Source organism: Pezoporus occidentalis, unplaced genomic scaffold (assembly GCF_034315485.1).
Source record: "Pezoporus occidentalis ecotype Australia unplaced genomic scaffold, CSIRO_AGI_Poc_V1 ctg202, whole genome shotgun sequence".
NCBI lineage: Eukaryota > Metazoa > Chordata > Aves > Psittaciformes > Psittacidae > Pezoporus > Pezoporus occidentalis.
In genome coordinates, this window is record NW_026913879.1 from 61287 (window position 1) to 69795 (window position 8509).

At 54.4% G+C, this 8509-nt stretch overlaps 1 long non-coding RNA gene across 1 annotated transcript; it reads left to right on the forward strand.

Annotated features, from left to right (window-relative positions):
* Window positions 1-3418: 3418 nt before the first annotated feature.
* On the forward strand, window positions 3419-8064 carry LOC134163616 (uncharacterized). The gene is made up of 3 exons (XR_009964778.1): window positions 3419-3555; window positions 6044-6285; window positions 7545-8064. It is a non-coding gene; the product is annotated as an uncharacterized LOC134163616 (long non-coding RNA).
* The last annotated feature ends 445 nt before the right edge of the window (window positions 8065-8509 follow it).

Below are 8509 nucleotides of genomic sequence, written 5' to 3' on the forward strand. Positions count from 1 at the left end.
TGCTCACTCATTTTACAGCTACCAATCCCCCCCTCCCCAGAGGATTGCATCCTTCTTGTATGCGGCTCATGGGATGCTACAGCCTTTGAGATAGCCCAAAGGCAGAGCTGGCTGCCCCAACTGTGCCTGCGGAGGAGAAACCTCCGGGTTGTGGTTAAGCAGGGGGAGCTTTGCTGCTTGGTGCTTGGCCACCCATCCCTGCAGACCGGCTCTCAGAGCCTGGGCTCGAGCCGCAGCACTGAGTGGCCCCTCTCAGGTCTCAGCCGACGGCAGCCGAGCCGTGTCCAGCACTGCGAGCGCTCCTGGAGGGTTTGCCCTCACCAGAGCCAGTTGTTGGCAGCCACGGGCTAATTCCCCTCTCAGAAACAAAGCCAAGGGGATAAAAGCAGCCCCAGCTGCCTCCGCCTCCCCCCCGCAGCACCACGCGCCACTGCACACCCCGGCCCGCATCTGGAGCTCATTGGGGGGCAGCTGCTGGGAAGAAGAGGATGGGAACCAGCTGAGCCTCCCTCCATCACTGCTGCCAGGTCCAAGCATGGCCCTTGGGCTGGGAAGCTTGGTTCTATTCTTGTTCTTGGTTCAACAGTGGCAACGGAAGCATCAACGCGCAGGGTGTTACAGTAAGCAGAGAGGTGAGGTGGCCACCGGGTGTTTTTAATGGCCAAAATAGCTTCTGATTCCCATTTCCATCCATCTCTCTCAATCAACAGTGGGAAAACGTGCTGCTTGTTAGATCCTGTGTGTGCCCTGAATCTTGTCCCATGCCTGGCACAAGCCTGACATGGGCACCACAAGCAGGATGTTCCCCTCAGGCTCTGCAGGGCGATGCTCATCTCAGGAGCAGGCACCTTGAGCTTTCAGCTTTGGGAAGCTGCCATTCGAAAGGTAGGTCCGATCCCTTATTTGCAAGCAAGGATTTCTCAACACAAAGATTTCTAGTAGCCTGGGGAGAAAAAGCCCTACATGGCCACGATGGAAACGTTTGCCTTTTCCATTTGCAAGAGGAACGTTTTCCACGTCGGGGTTGGAAGTGCCTTCTGTTTAGAAACTTGAGGACAGCGGGGCAGAAATAAACAGCAAACCAGCTCAGTTTGCTGCAGCCCCACATGGAGCACATTGAAACAAATGAAGCAGAGCCCCAGGGCTGGCCCCAAGTGAGATCTCTGGCAGTGGGATGGACATCCTGGCTGGTCTTGGCTTTACCAAAGCCTTCCCAGGGCATGTCCCAGTGGAGCTCGCTGCTGGTTTGGGGCAGGATTTTGGAGGCTGAGCCCACGGTGCTCTCCTGGAGGTGCCCTGGACTTGTCAAGCATGCAGAGAAGCAGCGTTTGGATCGAGCCTGGCTATAGCAGACGGCAGCTGGGAGCTGTGGGGATGTGCCTGCTCCCCGGACCGCTCCCGTTCCACTTGGGGTTGCTCTGTGCTTTCCCAACAAGCCCGTGTCGGGGTGCTGGTTCTCATTAGCTGGAGGAGGGCGGTTTGCTGCCTTGTTGGCTCTTCCGCTCCTGCCCCATCCTTAGGGAAGGCTCAAGGGAATAGCGCTTGGGGATGTCCAAAAGGGTCCCTTCTGCAAGAGTCAGGTTCTAGAGCGGTGGGTCCTGTGTTGCTCTTCCAGCTGAGACCTGTGGTCCTTCACCCACACCTTTAGCTGTTTAGCCGGGCTTCCTCTAAATCAGAGATGTTCTGCTAGCATGGTCTTCATTATGATTTTATGAGTTACATTTCCAGCTACTTGTCTATTACATTTTCCCCTTCTACACCCTCCCCTTGCCTTTTCTTGGAAAAAAGAGATGTTGCGTGTATGGGGGGGGTGGGGGGGTGTCACTGCCCAAATGTGCTTTCTTCTGGCAACCCAAGTGTGCAGCTGGAGACCTGGAACAAGCTGCAATTGGGCCGGCTCCAGGGTGCAGTGCAGCCTTTCCAAAGGATGCTTTGTGAGGGTGTGACCAGTGTCTGGTAAGAGCCAATCTTCCTCTTCTCTGTTTTGGGTTGTTATTTTACATGTTTTGGGGTTGTGACTTGTCTTTGTGTCCCCCAAGACACCAGGGTCCTGCCTGCACAGTGGCTATGGCTGAGATGCTGGACACAAAGGGGCTCAGGGTGATGATGGGAGATGCCGAAGAGGGGCTCTTCATCAGGGACTGAAGGCAGAGGACAAGGGGTGATGGGTTCAGACTGAAACAGGGGAGTTCAGGTTGGAGATAAAGGAGAAGCTCTTCCCTGTGAGGGTGCTGAGGCGCTGGCACAGGGTGCCCAGAGAAGCTGTGGCTGCCCCATCCCTGGCAGTGTTCAAGGCCAGGTTGGACACAGGGGCTTGGAGCAAGCTGCTCCAGTGGAAGGGGTCCCTGCCCGTGGCAGGGGGCTGAAGCTGGATGTTTAAGGTCCCTTCCAACCCAAACCAGTCTGTGTTTCTATGATTGTATTCATGTACTGGAGTCGAAGAGGTGGCACGTTTCCTCCATCTCACCCACTCCTCAGGCCGACTGTGCCTCCACCCATCAACCCATAGCAGGCACCTGGATGCACATTCAAACCTCAACTTCAGCAAACCTAAAGGTAAGGACTGTGGGTTTATCTCCTGCTCCCACTCTAAACGATTCTTAGCTCTTGCTCATTTTTTAGGTGCTTTTTTTTGGTGGAGACCCACGACAAATGGTGGAGATGACTGACGAATCACCCTTAATCCACCCGAGCTGCTGAATCTGGTGCTAATCCCTCCCCAGCACTGCTCTGATGCTGCTCCCCTACAAGAAACCTTCCTGGTACCATTAATCAGTGTCTTTGGCTCCTGGGTGCCTCACGGTATGTGTCCATGCAGGGAAACCCTCTCATTTATAAAACTTGGGGACCTCCCACAGCTTCCCATCCCCTGTGACCCCGGCGAGGGGGTCAGTGGGCAGAGTAAACTGGTTGAGAGGGAAGGTCCTAATATTTATATGGAAAGCCATTAGCAGGCAGTATCTTATCTACCTTCTGTTTGAAGCAGAGGCTTGGGGCGATGGCAGGGCTGCGGGTAGCATTGGAGCTGCCTCTGCAGTGCCCTGACATGCTCTGCTTTGCCACCTGCACTCCTTGGTGTTGTGGGATGAGAGCAGTGGGTGCGGAAGCTTTTCAGAGAGGAAAAAAGCGCCTGGATCCTTCCCTGCTGTATTTTATAGCCAGGGAATGGCTCCCAAATGTACCTTGATGCCTCCTGGGGTGGAGTGTTCCAGTGCGCTGGTCCCTGGGTGAATGATGTCCTTCCAGGCCCAGCTGGAGGATGAAGTGATCTGTCCTGGCCTGTAAAGGCACACACCTATGAAATAGCTGTTGTCCTGTAGGCTCCCCCGAGCCTTCCCCAGATGTTGAGCGAAGCTTTGAACACAGAGGTGGTCAAATCTTGTTTTCTCCAGGGGAAACGGTGCTGGCGAGCCTGAGTTGGATGTGAGCAAAGAGGGGAGGAGTGAAGGTGAAGGTGAAGATGCAGCGGTGGTGAGGGTCCTGCAGGACTTGTCCCAGGAGAGGAGAGGTGGTGGCTCCCTGGGGAGGCAGGCGCAGAGGACACAGGACCAGCAGGTAGGAGGGTGCTGGGTGGGCAAAATCGATTGCCACAGACTGCAGGCAATGGGGCAAAGAGCAAACCAGAGCCAAGCTGAGGAGGGAGGCAGTGGGATTCCAAATTCACTGGTGTTTTACTCACATCATCTTCACCAAACAGAGCCCTCTGCTCCCAGGCTGCTGTGCAGCTCTGGGCATACCTTCCTAGCACCCCTTTTTCCAAGTCCGCATCCTCCTAGGATGCTGGGTGCAGGTGGGGCTGGGGAAGGAACAGGAGCTCATGGGAAGCAGGGAAGCTGTCGGCAGCTGGCTGTGGTGGCATTCGGCACCACATGGGGCCCTTTCTAGGTGCTGGGGAGAAGAGTGGGGCTGAAGCAGCCGGTGGGGCTCCATGAAGCCCAACAACCCTCACAGCAAGTGTCCCTTAGTTCAAAAGCCATCAGGGATATCCAAGCACAGGCTGGAAAAGTCTTCAAGGGCGGGGGAAAGCGACCTCCCCACCTGCTTGTGTGAGGCTGAGAGATTCAGGTTCCCAGAGCCAAGGGTATGGTTGTTCCCTCTTTCCTCTTCCCTCTCCAAACCCAGCATGGGATGGAAGAACGCTGTTGGCAGCGTTCAGGCTGCATGTTCACTGGGAATGATGGCTTTGAAAAGCCAGGCCCTCCCTCACCCACCAGGGATGTTTCTGTGCTCGCATGCAGCTTTTATTCTATTTAAGTGCCCTGGTCTGTCTCTTTGGATTGTTTGCACCAGGATGGGTTTTGGAGGTGTTACTATTTGCAGTCGCTGAAATCCTACCCCGACGCCATCACATGCTGATTACTAAATGCTGAGAAATGTAGGATCTTGGCTCTTGACCTGGGAAAGACACTTGATGATTTCAAGGAATGGGCAGGACAGGGAGAGCTCGGGGGGAGCAGCACCATGTGTTGGGCTGTTACCGAGCCAGGAAAGGGAGCAAAAACTGTCACAGAGGATGCAGGGTTTCTGCTGAATTGACATGGAGACCCAGAGCATCGCTGATTCCCAAAGCTGATAGGGGAAACACAACCTGATTCCTCACCAGAAGAATGCTGGAGCCTTTCGATGCTGTGTGTGGGCAACCTGGCCTGGGCACATAGGGCCATTAGCACTGGCATCTGTCTGGCGTGGTTCAGCTCCGGGTGCAGCACTAAGTCATTGTTGGTTTATTTGGGGTTTTGTTTCTTTTCTCTAGAAGGAAATGTTCTTGGGAATACAAACAGCTCCCAACCTTCCTGCACCACTCCCCGTGGGGAGCAGCAGTGGGGCTGCCTGGCCTGGGCTCCTTCAAGGAGTCAGACCCATGCCGAAGGGTGCTGGTGCCCTCTGGGAGGAGTTGTGGGCCTGCTGAATGCACAGGGCTGGTGACAGAATAGGGATGGAGCAAAACCATGGGGCAGTCTGGGGAGAGACAGTGCTGATGAGATCTGCCCCTTCCCCCAGGGAGGCAGATGGTGAAGGGGACGCAGGGTTTGGGGCATTGCTGATGCTCAGATGGTGAAGGGGATGCAGGGTTTGGGGCATTGCTGATGCTCAGATGGTGAAGGGGATGCAGGGTTTGGGGCACTGCTGGTGCTCAGATGGTGAAGGGGATGCAGGGTTTGGGGCATTGCTGGTGCTCAGATGGTGAAGGGGATGCAGGGTTTGGGGCATTGCTGGTGCTCAGGTGGTGAAGGGGATGCAGGGTTTGGGGCATTGCTGGTGCTCAGATGGTGAAGGGGATGCAGGGTTTGGGGCACTGCTGATGCTCAGATGGTGAAGGGGATGCAGGGTTTGGGGCATTGCTGGTGCTCAGATGGTGAAGGGGATGCAGGGTTTGGGGCACTGCTGGTGCTCAGATGGTGAAGGGGATGCAGGGTTTGGGGCATTGCTGGTGCTCAGATGGTGAAGGGGATGCAGGGTTTGGGGCACTGCTGGTGCTCAGATGGTGAAGGGGATGCAGGGTTTGGGCCATTGCTGGTGCTCAGATGGTGAAGGGGATGCAGGGTTTGGGGCACTGCTGGTGCTCAGATGGTGAAGGGGATGCAGGGTTTGGGGCACTGCCGGTGCTCAGATGGTGAAGGGGATGCAGGGTTTGGGGCACTGCTGGTGCTCAGATGGTGAAGGGGATGCAGGGTTTGGGGCATTGCTGGTGCTCAGGGTGCTCCCATCCCAGTCTCCCTGGTGATATTAAAGAGCTTTGGATCAGGCATCGCTAAGTTTGCTCTTGGTGGCTGTGTCTTTCTCACCGGGCTGTGCCGTGAGGAGGGTCTAGCCTAGAAGATCAGGAAGCCATCGCCGGATGCCAACCAGGGCACGTGGTTGTATGACCAGGCACAAACAACGTGCTCAGCATGTTAGGACCTGCTGTTCGGGGGTTGGAGGTTGGGCCATTGGGCACTGGCACCCTCCCGTCTCCCTGATCCTCCTCCCTTGTCTTGGGAACCCACATAGGAAATTCAGCAGAGTGAGAGCTCCTATTGACACTTATTTTATGTCTGTGCAGGCAAAAAGGCTGCGGGTGATGAAGGGGAGCATCAACAGACATCCTGTTTGGACAAAACCTGTTCACCCTCCCCATCAAAGCTCAGCTGCATGTTCCCGATGGATCCATGCTGATAATTGCCTTTTAATGATCATCTCCCAAAACATCTTTGCTCCTGGAAAGCCTCAACAAAACGTTATGCAAGAAATGAGCTGGGAGCCGTTGGAGACCGGAGCTGTGAATGCCTTGGGCAGAGCTCCCTGGTGAGTCTTCACAGAGGAATTCTGCATCCCTCCCACTGCTTTGCCCTGCTCTTTCTCTTTGCGCTCTGCCCAAAGCAGCTGAAGCTGGGAAATGTGGTTTGTTCCCTTCTGGACTTGTCAGAAGCTTTTCAAAGGAACTGGAGGTGCATAGAGACGTTTACCCAGTTAATTCTTATGCAAGCATTCAATGCCTTGATAGTAGCAGAGGTGCATTGCTGATGGGGCTGTGAGACATGCCCTGTCCCCTGGGAGTCTCTGTCATTCCTTGGGACAAGTCATCCCATTGGATAAATGCTTCCAAGAGCTCACACCTCAGCTATAGGCCTTTCCTCACACACTGCACGTGCAATGGGAAACTAAATGGAGCCAGGGCACAGGTCTGAGCACTGCCCCATTATCATCTGTACTGCACGCACCTCAGCATGACTTTAGCCTATGCCAAACAGCATCTAGGCATGGTCCAAGGATAGCTCAGGGTAGAGAGGAGGGCATTCCCAGCAAAAGCCCTGGATGTGGCTTCATGAGAAGCAGTGGGGATGTGAGTCGTGATGGGCCACAGCCTCAGGGACAAAATCCAGTCTCTGACCCATTTATTTCGTGCTACAGATGAGTGCAGTGTGTGCAAACCCATCGTTGTGAACTGACTGCTCTTGGTGAGCTCTTTGAAGGTGAATGGTCTCATCCCTGGGTGAGCAATGTCTCCCCATTGGCACAGGGGGTTCAGCCCTTGCATTGTCCTGTGCTCAGCTGGGTGAGAGCTCAGCATCCAAAGCTTCACCATCACATTCTCCCCCTGGGTCAGCAAGGGCAGTTACGAGGCAGCTTCTCCACACCAGCATTATTTGTCTTCAGATGTAGGGATTACTGAGACTATTCATCATAAACCAGTAAATCCTCCTGACAACTGCATTGGGTCCTGGCAAGTCTGTTACCTGAATGGCTTCTTTGTTCTGTCCATGCTACAATCTCACATCACCTTCTGGACTAAGCAATCAGTCACCACATGTCACATGTGCCACTCGGAAGAGTTCTCAACCCACAGCCTTGTGGCTCTCCCACAGCTTCCCCACACTTGCTCATTTGTTTCATTGATGTTGCTGACCCTTGCTAAGCTTACATTCCTTATGATCCTTGTTTTCAGGGGCACAAGAGGCTTGAATATTCCACCTGCCTGAAGCCTCTTCTCCGGTGCTCCAGGATCCCTCAACTTAGGGCATCTCATGGTGCTGGGAAACTCAAATCTCTTTTCTTCTCTACAGCTTTGAGTAAAATTGCATCTGGAGACACCTGGGCACGCAGGGTCTTCCTTTGTGCTGCTGCCTGCATGGAAAGGGCAAGAAATCACAGCTTCTCAAGCATGGAGTTTCTAGGCAGAGCACTTGAATGGTCCAAGTGAGGAGCTGTGGGACCTCAGGCTGCCTGGATCACCCCAAGGTGAGCAAACCATGAGTTATGGCTCCCATCCCTCGTGCCATGGTTCGTTTTGTGGCTCTCACCTGTGCTGGAGTGCTCCCAAGTCTGCAGGAGGCCCCTGGACACACTTGTGAGCTTCAGCTCTGTCCCAGGAGCTGGACACTTCTGCTGGTAGCAGGCCTGGAAATGTAGAATCTTCCACCCCATATTGCCCATGTGCATCCCTCTTGCCCACCCAAAACACCCTAAATTTATCCTAAAACTCTTTCCGTGTGTTTAATCCCAGACTAGAAATAGATCAATCCATATTTACAGCTGAACCTATTTAAGCCCCATGATAACACACCATGAGTCCTTTATATCCCAGCCAAGATGCAAGATCAATTCACTCTGGCCATGGCAAACAAGCAACCTCTCCATGTGTACAGTGCCTGTTCACCTGCCTGGAGACCCTCCACAGCGTGGTCAGTGGCACTGGACACAGGAGGGACCCCCAGGGAGTCTTGCTCAAGTGCTCATCTACTCCACAGCTCACGGTGATCGCTGGAGTCACCAGTCCCAGGATGTGCTTCAGCTTGGGATGCTGGGAAGGTGAGAAGGAGAGGCGGCCGGGCGCGGGGATGGAGGTGGATGTGCCATGAAGCCCATTATCTAGCAGGGGGATTTGCAGACCTGATTCCTCTGCTCCGTACCAGCTTTGCCCATCCTTCCCAGAGCTGTCCTCCTGCAACGCAAGGTAGAGAAGAAAGGGTACCACAGGCAAACCCTGCAATTGAGACTGACAGAGGAAGCAGCCCGGTGCGAGTGTAGA